The sequence below is a fragment of the Elgaria multicarinata genome, chromosome 4 (genome assembly GCF_023053635.1).
Source record: "Elgaria multicarinata webbii isolate HBS135686 ecotype San Diego chromosome 4, rElgMul1.1.pri, whole genome shotgun sequence".
Taxonomy (NCBI): domain Eukaryota; kingdom Metazoa; phylum Chordata; class Lepidosauria; order Squamata; family Anguidae; genus Elgaria; species Elgaria multicarinata.
In genome coordinates, this window is record NC_086174.1 from 89,196,965 (window position 1) to 89,207,595 (window position 10,631).

Here is a 10,631-nt window from a genome sequence, read left to right on the forward strand (position 1 = left end):
AAGAAAGAAGGAAAGCAAAAGGCAACAGTGATAGGGGGAGATATGCCCAATTAAATGCAAAATTCCAGAGGTTAGCCAGAAGAGATAAGGAATTATTTTTAAACAAGCAATGCATGGAAATGGAAGAAGACAATAGAATAGGAAGGACAAGAGACCTCTTCCAGAAAATTAGAAACATCGGAGGTAAATTCCAGGCAAAAATGGGTATGATCAAAAACAAAGATGGCAAGGACCTAACAGAAACAGAAGAGATCAAGAAAAGGTGGCAAGAATATACAGAAGATCTGTATAGGAAGGATAATAATATTGGGGATAGGTCAGGCGGTGTGGTCAGTGAGTTAGAACCAGACATCCTGAAGAGTGAGGTTGAATGGGCCTTAAGAAGCATTGCTAATAACAAGGCAGCAGGAGACGACGGTATCCCAGCTGAACTGTTTAAAATATTGCAAGATGATGCTGTCAAGGTGATGCATGCCATATGCCAGCAAATTTGGAAAACACAAGAATGGCCATCAGACTGGAAAAAATCAACTTATATCCCCATACCAAAAAAGGGAAACACTAAAGAATGTTCAAACTATCGGACAGTGGCACTTATTTCACATGCCAGTTGGTAATGCTCAAGATCCTGCAAGGTAGACTCCAGCAATTCATGGAGCGAGAATTGCCAGATGTACGAGCTGGGTTTAGAAAAGGCAGAGGAACTAGAGACCAAATTGCCAATATCTGCTGGATAATGGAGAAAGCCAGGGAGAAAGCGAGGGAGTTCCAGAAAAACTTCTATTTCTGTTTTATTGACTATTCTAAAGCCTTTGACTGTGTGGATCATAACAAACTGTGGCAAGTTCTTGGTGGTATGGGGATACCAAGTCACCTTGTCTGCCTCCTGAGGAATCTGTGTAACGAACAAGTAGCGACGGTAAGAACAGACCACGGAACAACGGACTGGTTTAAGATTGGGAAAGGAGAACGGCAGGGTTGTATACTCTCACCTTAACTATTCAACTTGTATGCAGAACACATCATGCGATGTGCTGGGCTTGACGAATCCAAGGCTGGAGTTAAAATCGCAGGAAGAAACATTAACAATCTCAGATATGCAGATGACACCACTTTGATGGCTGAAAGCGAGGAGGAGCTGAAGAACCTTATGACGAAGGTGAAAGAAGAAAGTGCAAAAGCTGGGTTGCAGTTAAACCTCAAAAAAACCAAGATTATGGCAACCAGTTTGATTGATAACTGGCAAATAGAGGGAGAAAACGTGGAGGCAGTGACAGACTTTGTATTTCTGGGCGCAAAGATTACTGCAGATGCTGACTGCAGCCGGGAAATCAGAAGACGTTTACTTCTTGGGAGGAGAGCAATGACAAATCTTGATAAAATAGTTAAGAGCAGAGACACCACACTGACAACAAAGGTCCGCATAGTTAAAGCAATGGTATTCCCCGTAGTAACCTATGGCTGCGAGAGCTGGACCATAAGGAAGGCTGAGCGAAGGAAGATAGATGCTTTTGAACCGTTGTGTTGGAGGAAAATTCTGAGAGTGCCGTGGACTGCAAGAAGATCAAACCAGTCCATACTCCAGGAAATAAAGCCAGACTGCTCACTTGAGGGAATGATACTAAAGGCAAAACTGAAGTACTTTGGCCACATAATGAGAAGACAGGATACCCTGGAGAAGATGCTGATGCTAGGGAAAGTGGAAGACAAAAGGAAGAGGGGCCGACCAAGGGCAAGATGGATGGATGATATTCTGGAGGTGACAGATTTGACCTTGAGGGAGCTAGGGGTGGCGATGGCCGACAGAAAGCTCTGGCATGGGCTGGTCCATGAAGTCACGAAGAGTCGGAAGCGACTGAACGAATAAACAACAACAATAAATAAAGTAATGTTTCCCAACATCTTAAGACATGTTCTCCCTCTGTGGATCTCTGGTGGGTTCCTTCCAGTCTATCTAGACTCAATTTTTAAAAACAGTCACTGAGGGAGCCATGACCACATCCCACCAGAGGTATTCCACAGGATTCGGCCACCACAGAAAAGGCTCGATCTCTCATGCCCAGTAACCCCATTGATCTTAATTGGAGGCACATAAAAAGGGCTTCTGTAGCTAACCTGAGAACCTAGGAAGCTTCATCTAAGTACAGGCGGTCATTCAATAACTTAAGAAAAAGATACAAAGACAAAAGTGCATTTATTGCAGCTCTTTGTCATTGAACATATTGAATGGTGAATCTGAGTTCAACAAAAAACGTTTTGTGTGTTCACATATGGGAAAGTATCCTATTGTGCCAGCGAGCCAGAGAGACCCATCACTAGTGGAACAAAGAGCAAGTGGGCCTTAAAACAACCAAAAATGAGTGGAAATACTTGCTTCTGGAAGGAAGCAGGTCAGCAGAACTTGCAGAGAGAGCCCTGTTGACCTTTCCCAACCAAGAAACGAGTACTTCCACTTGTTTCTAGGGTTGCTTTAGGAAGCGCTAAGTTTCTGTTGTACTAGCAGTGCATCCCCCTGGCACAACAGATGGAGCAGGAGTACAGCAGGAGTTTTGCATAGTGCCCACTGACTCCTCAAGCAGAATATATATATATATATATATATATATATATATATATATATATATTTGTTGTTTATTCGTTCAGTCGTTTCTGACTCTTCGTGACTTCATGGACCATATATATATATATATATCTATCTCCGCCCTTACCGAAAGATTAACATATAATGACATCTATATCAATAATACTTAAATCTTCACACTTCAAAGAAACTAACCTTTAAGCTACACTTAATAAAAGTACGGCTAAAATCAGGAACACATTCTAGTTTCCAAGGACACTTAAAATCATGTTCTTAATTGTCCTTGGCAATCTTTTCATTTTCGATACCGACGTTAATGAATTATGTCATGCCAATTTTCCTTTTTTGATCCATTAAGCCTTTCTTACACAATGGCCATTTTATTCCCCAAGCATACTTTGTGGGGGCTGTATCTATAGCAGGAGTCATTCACATTGCAAGTGTTGCCTGGACGGCTCATACTATGTGGAGCACTCAATTGTTTGGGAATTGGATTGAATGAAGCCAACATTGATGTTGCCATAAAGTATGTTTCCACATAGCCTTTCTTAAGGGAGCTTTTTATGTCTAGATTAGTATCAGTGTTTAATTGACAGCCTCTTCACTTCATTAATTACTGAGGTTATTGTGACAAGAAGGAGAATCCAGACAATGGCATTTGTGTTATGTACAACTATCACTATCAAAACAAAGATATGAAGGTGTCATGCCCAGCAGGGCAGGAGCGGGGGGGCGGGCGGGGATGTCTTTGCATTTCCATGTAAGAACATGAATTTTCATTTATGAGTTTCAAAGGAAAGAGAGATTTATCACAATAACGCTGCTTTTTCAAAGGAGGGCAGGTTGAATGCTTTTATATTTTCAGATTACTATTGAAAGTAACTCTTAGCTGAAGGCTGCAGTTCAGTCTTTGTTGCATGAAAACACAGGCAGAGAGAAATCACAGATACACTCTTAGAGAGTATGCAACAAATACAACAAAAGGAAAGCAAAGAATGACAGCTAGAAACCTGTACTCAAATAATTGACAGTCGGATCTATTCATTCCCTGCTGTCCTCACATAATTTTTTGATCTTCATTGTCCTCTTAGGGTTGCCAGGTCACAGAGCTACAGGGAGAGAAGGAGCCATAACTGGCATAATTCCCTTGTCAGGGTCTAAACCTGGAGTCTCCATTTTGGTGCCCACCAATATGGCCATACAAGGTTCCTTACCTCTCCTAATTTTTATTTTAAGATTTTATTTTGTTAAACTAAATGTTTTGTAAGAGGGAAGCAGGCACAGTGCAATGTGAAGTGCTGCCCTATAGTGCTGTCTCTATTTGGCCTAAAAAAAGTAGTGTTTTTTTCCCTTTTTGTTTTGAGCCAAGATTCTACCTTTGGCTTTTCCTTATGTTCTTGGGAAAGTTACTTTTCTATTTAGCCTCACCAGTTTGCCCTATGGGAAATGAATATTTCTGACTGACTATGCTGACCCTGGCAGCCATTTTGTGAATGCTCAAGCACTCATGGCAGCCATTTTGTGAGGGCACCCATGACACACTCCAAAATCCAAATGTGGCTACCGACCCCAGAATGACGAGGACCCAATTAAAAGTTCCACCTATTGGTCTAGGGCTGTCTCATTTGCAGGTTATTATCATGACAGTCACCATAACTACACCCCCCCCACAAAAAAACCCAAAATGCCAGCCACAGTGTTGATCCATATCAACAAACCAGTTCGAACAATTTTCATTTCTGCCATGAGCACGTCTTCCATAAAGCAAATGGGTCTTCATTGCCCATTCAAGAGAAGCCACCCCCAATAGATTATAAAAGGGACAGCTCTCAACAAAATATTGATGCTGAGAAAATCCATTTTCCTCCACTGTCTTCTACTTTGAGGATTGTAGCTAAGCTCAGGGAAGCCTGAGGAGAGGTGGGGTGGCAGATGATGTCATCAATCCAGTGGCTTGATCCTGTGAGCTTTGGCTCCACAACAACATTGCCTCTATGCCACAGTACCCTTGCTTTTGGAAGTACCTCTTCCACTTTCTTCTCTTAGCACTTACATTTCAAAATGGAGCTGCAGGATACTTCCATGCTGATGCACCATTAAGGCCAGATGTAAAAAATATTTATACCAATGATTAGTGTCTCTTTAACAAAGGTCTGTCTGACTCATTTAATTGTTGGAGGTTTCATACAGTTAATTCTTCTTTTTTTCATGTTTTAGAAATGCCCAATAGTTGCCTCCTTTAAGGAGGAAGTCATCAGATGGATAAACTTTGCATTGGAAAATGCTTTAATATTTTCGGATGTACAGGTACTCTTACATTATGCACCTGCCTTAATTGTGCTATAAAGCCAAAAGATTCACCGTATTTAGCCCCTACTTTTTGAGCCTATCTTCCGAGCCGCTGCTGGGATGCAGGAGCAGGATTTTAAAGAAATGCTTACATCTGTGTAAGCTTTAAAGATAAAGACACCAAAATTGGCACAGTAATAGATATTAGGGAGAGCTTTAAGCATGCCAAATTTGAATTGACTTGGGTCATCCGTTAATTTTTTATGATTTTTTACATTTTTTTACCTTAAACTCACTTCCTGGTATGCAAAGGATCGCTGTTGCCCGGTAGCAAAAACAACAACAGCAAAAGCTTAGCGCTTTGGGAATAATCTGAGGGAAGCAGGTACGTGGGATGAAGTTCTGATACTACAACACTGGAAAGATAAAAACTCACCACCTATAATGCAATGGATTGAAGATCTAATAACACCAGCAATATTTGAAAGAGTTGTAGATAGGCACCATTTATGAATGGACTTGTTTTTGGATATTTGATCTGACTTTATTGAAGTTGATGTGCAATTTACTCCTTTTCCCTTTTTTTTTTTACAATGTTGTAATATTTGAAACTGAGGTCTTGAAAGTATGTAGTTTCACTTTCACTTTTATTTTTGCTTTATTTTTTTTTAAAACTTATAATACAAATAGAAACAATCCATTTGCTTGAAGGATCCTGGTATACGCTCTGAATAACTGTTGGCCACCGTTGGTTAAGTATAGTTGGTAGGGAAAAGAGGCACCACTGAACAGATAAAGAATAAGTGACTAGCTCTGGGGCTGTTGAGAATAGTTAAAATCTTTAATAATTTTTGTCTGTATGCAAAATGCTCAACATTTCGGATTAGTTGAAATCCTTCCTCAGGAGCTACAATTAATGCAATTAATACAGTTTAAAATATATTTGACAAAACTAACAGACGTGGAAAACAACACCTTTATCAATCCAAACTTTTAAACAGAGGTTTGTTGCTTATATAATTTGAATTTTTTGGAATTTGCAGCAAATGGTTTTTGTTTGGGTATTAAACTTTATCTACAGAAATTATCATATTGAAATTCCTACAAGGTATAAATTATGAAGCCTCCCAGAGGATTATTTTGTTGAAGTATATATACACAGCAATTTCTATTGGCCTATGCTGGAAATAGTACAGTGAACTACGTTTTGATTGATAAAGGTGTTGTTTCCCATGTCTGTTTGTTTTGTCAAATATATTTTAAACTGTATTAACTTCATTAATTGTAGCTCCTGAGGAAGGATTTCAACTAATCTGAAACGTTGAGCATTTTGCACACAGACAAAAATTATTAAAGATTTTAACTAGTCTCAACAGCATCAGAGCTAGTCTCTTACACCGTTGGTTAAGCTCATACAGCTTTCTGTCAGGCTAGACTTTTCTTGTTTTCTTTTGCTTCCTAAATCGTGCACACTTTGGAAATGCATAGGATAAGCCTCACAATAAAATGTTATTGGCAGAAAGAGGAGCATGTCCATCAATTTATGGACGCTGACTATTGCACAGGCATAGAATTCCACAAGAGCGTGCTTCTTAACCTGAAATGTTCAGGAGGTCACTAATTCTGTGTGTAGAGTCCCCCGGCAGGCATTGCCGACATTTCTCTCATCAGTGGTAAATATCTGGGAATTCTGTCTGCATTTTTTGGCACGGTAAATCTCATAGCGAGCTGCATTTTAGAGATAAATTACGGCACATTCAACTACTATTCAGTACATGTTAGCGCATCTAAGCAAACCTTACAACAAGTGTGAATATCAAAGGATAGGCTGTATTAAATGTGTTTACTAATCCAGAAGAGATCATGCTTCCTCATTCATGGGTATTTAGGATTCTACTGATTAAAATAGATTAGTTGCACATATTGCTAAGCTACATTGTTGGTGACTGGTTATTTCAGAAAAAGCAAATGCTAAGAAACTAACCTCTCTTCTCTTTATGTATGCACCACCTGTCATGAAAAATAAAAAAGAGGGAGGAACATTGAACAGCTTGGTAATGGTTAATTGTTCTGAAAAATAAACATCTTGGGTGCAACGTGGACAACAGTTACAGACCTATAATCATCATATCCAACAAGGCAACTGTGGGTCCTGTTGCTTGTTCCTTTTCTTCCTGGTCTTGTCATCTGACACCCCACCCCTCACCTGCTCTACTAAGGTGGTCTCCAGGTGCAGGCCCAAGCATGGGGAGGGATAGTGGGAGGCTGGAGTGTTGATAGGATTTGCAGTTCCAAAATATATGTGAATAAATGGGTTCACATCATGGTGGCAATTCCTGGGTTGTTTAATCCAGGAATTGGATTAATCCAGGAATTGCAGAATTGTGTTCTGTAATTCAGTAACATGCAGTAACAACATGCTAGTTGTTACTACTTTTAATTGTGATGTGCAAACCATGAGAAATTGTTGCATTATCTCTGGGTTGTTTAACCCAGAGCTTCCAGGTTCGCATATCACGAATCAACCCAGAAACTTGGTGTTCCTGGCTTGTTAATTAAAAGTGGAAATTTTGACAAGCATGTGGCTTGGGTGCTCTGCTCTGCTCATCCCTGCAGTTCCTGGGTTAAACAACCCAAGAGTTGCTGCTATGACATGAAAACTGGGTCGATATCTCTGTCATGTCTGGTTATAAAGGGAGACAATTCATAATTTTTCAACTAAAAAGACCATAAAAATAAAGCTTCAAACCTGCCCCCCCTCCAGCTCTTTGGACTACAACTCCTAGCATCCCTGGCCATTGGCTGCACTGTCTGGGACTGATGGGTGGGCAGCAGGTTAGTCCAAAACATCTGGAGGACATCAGGTTGGGGAAGTCTGCTGTAAAGTGAATTGGTCTATTTATAAAATGCTGGCAGCTGCCTTGGTCCATTAGAATTGTTGAAAATCAAAACATCAATTGGATAATCCCTTCGTTAAGGGTGTCCCAGATGGAGAGCTTCTAGCCCTACCAATTAGAAGGCATTATGCAGCTATTCCGTGTCTCTTTCCCTTTTCAGGTTTTCTGCAGTAAAAAAAAAAAGATATACGAAGTGATGGGAAAACACGGGAAAGTTGCGAGTGTAGGATGGTGATGTCTGGACCACCATACAATTCTGTGAATGAGGCGTGATAAAATCCTCATCTGGAAGCACCCAAAGACCAACCAAAAACATCACAAAATGGTTAGCAAGCTTTGTAGGACACTTCTTCAGGCTGGATATTAGGGGCCTTGCTAGACCAGGGGTTAGCGCAGTGCGAGGCCCGTGCTCGTCCCTGTGTGTCCAAACGATGCACAGGGGATCCTGGCCTCAGCCAGGGCTCGAGCTGCCCTGGCACCGCACTAACCGGAACTGCTTGTAGCGCGGTTCTTCCCACAGTCCCAGCCTCAGATCAGGCTGAGGCCGGGACCACGGGCGTGTGGACCGTTCCGCTGCTTTTTCTGGCTACTGCACTTACGCGCAAGTAGCCAGGAAAAGCGGCGGACAGGCCGTAGCGCTCCCGCCCCGCTTCCCCCTACGACCGCCCCTGGCCTCCAATCCCCTCCTGTCCCCACATCCATGTCCCGCCACCCCCCCTGTCCCCACCTGCTGTGTCCTGCTGCTGCTGCCACCACCAATGTCCCCAGCCACTCTGTCCCGCTGCCACCGCCAATGGAAACACCAGCTCGGGACATTGGCAGCAGCGGCAGCAGCGGGACAGAGCAGCTGGGGACATTGGTGGTGGCAGCAGGACACAGCAGGTGGGGACAGGGGGGGGTGGCGGGACATGGATATGGGGATGGGGGGATCCGAGGCCAGGGGAGGTTGTTGGGGGGAATTGGGGGCAGGGGGCAGGGGTCCCTATTTTTTTAAAAAATTCCTTACCTTGGTCGTTGGTGCGCTCCAGCGCACGCAGCCGCTTTAAGTAAAAAGAAAATGGCGGACGCGATGGGGCTTCCCTTGGCCCCATTGCGCCTCAGGTGTAGACGGGGCCTACAGGCCGCGCTACTTCTAGCGCAGCGTGGCCCCTCCTCACCACCAGATTCGGTGGTAGGTCTAGCAAGGCCCTAGGTTAAACAAATATAGCCCTTAAAAAGGAGGCACAGTAGAAAAGCCCTGTGGGAGGGCATGGTTTCATTCAGAATAAAAATATAAACTTTTCTTTCATGACTCATGAGATTGAACGTACAAAACAAACTTATGGCAAGTTGTGGAAACAGCCCTGTATTACATGTTTTTATTGTGTTCCCCTAAATTATTCTGGGGCGGGGTTGAGACAGACAGTGATTGTAAGGACAGGAGGGACAGGAGACATAGCAATTGCCTTCTCTCCCACTTCAGTGGAGATGTTTATGGCATTGAAGCATTTATGTTTACATTTATATCTTTTGTTCAAATTGCATTGTGTCTACTTTTGTAAACCACAAAGACAGCTTTGGTTATGGGGTGGTATATAAATGTAATAAATCAAATCAAATCAAACCAAACTTTCCTTTAATTTCATTTCTTGCAGAACCAGAACCCCCAATCCAGTGATTTCTTATGGCCATTGGATCTGTCCTGTGCCCACAGAACTCTTCCACTTACAAGGGATTCATTTCAGCAGAGATATCAGCCCATGTGAAATCTCAATGGATTGGGCAGCCTATCATAGCCAGCTCTACTATTAGGCAAAGTGAGGAAGTTGCCTCAGGCAGCAGATGACCGGACAGCCAATATGTTGTGTAAATTTGTTCAGAGTCTTCCTGAAGCCATCCATAGGACTTATATTCAAAGTCACATGAAATAGTCACTGTAATATTTCCTGTTATGTCAGGAATCAGGAGCAAAGACAGGAGGGCTGAAAAATGGTTGTGTTTGTATAGAGTACAAGAACAAATTAATATAACTACTGGTCTCAACCAGACTCAGACTACCCTGAGTTTCCTTCCAATTTGTATCCATGAGACTAGACTATCTTGCTAGAGGCCTTCTGGGAGTAGGCCTTAACACAACAACACTACTAATATATTACATAAAATGTTGTTATGTATGTACTATTGGTGTCGAAGCGTTCCTCAATAAGCTAAATCCTCACAAATGTGAGACTGTGGCCACAGCTAGACCTAAGGTTTATCCCTGGATCATCCTGGGGTCAAACCTGTTCCTCTAGGGGATCCAGTGCTCAGGCAGGGGCGAATCCTGGATGATCCCAGGATAAACCTTAGGTCTAGCTGTGGCCTGTAACTCTGTGGAGGGGGAAAAACGGACTTGGTAGAGACAGTTTAAAGCAGAAAAAACGGTAGGTAGGGGATGGATTAAACAGCACTGTCCCACCTGCCATGTTTCCACCCAAAATGTTGTCGCCTAAAAGTCTTCTTGTTTCCTAAAACTGTCAATTGAAGCTTCGTTTCACATAATTATGTGTAAAGTTTATGTTGTCCTTGACACAATCAAGCATACCAGTCCCAGCATTAGGGGTGTCAAAGGGAGGCCAGGTTTATGGGAGGCAGTACAGAAGGTTGCAGGGGTGTGTTCCCAAGTCCAAGTTTCCACAACTCATTTGCTGGAACTGGAGTTAGGAGCTTGAGCTGGAAGCTGCTGAAGCAAGCTTGAAATGCAGCAAGCAGAATGCTCCCAGCAAAGCCACGAGGCCAAGCAGGGCCGGTGTCAAAGGTAGGCATGGTTGGGCACAGTTCAAGAGCCCCCAAGACTTTCTCCTCCTCTTCACCATAGCAATCTGCTGTGCTCAACTGCCTCTCAC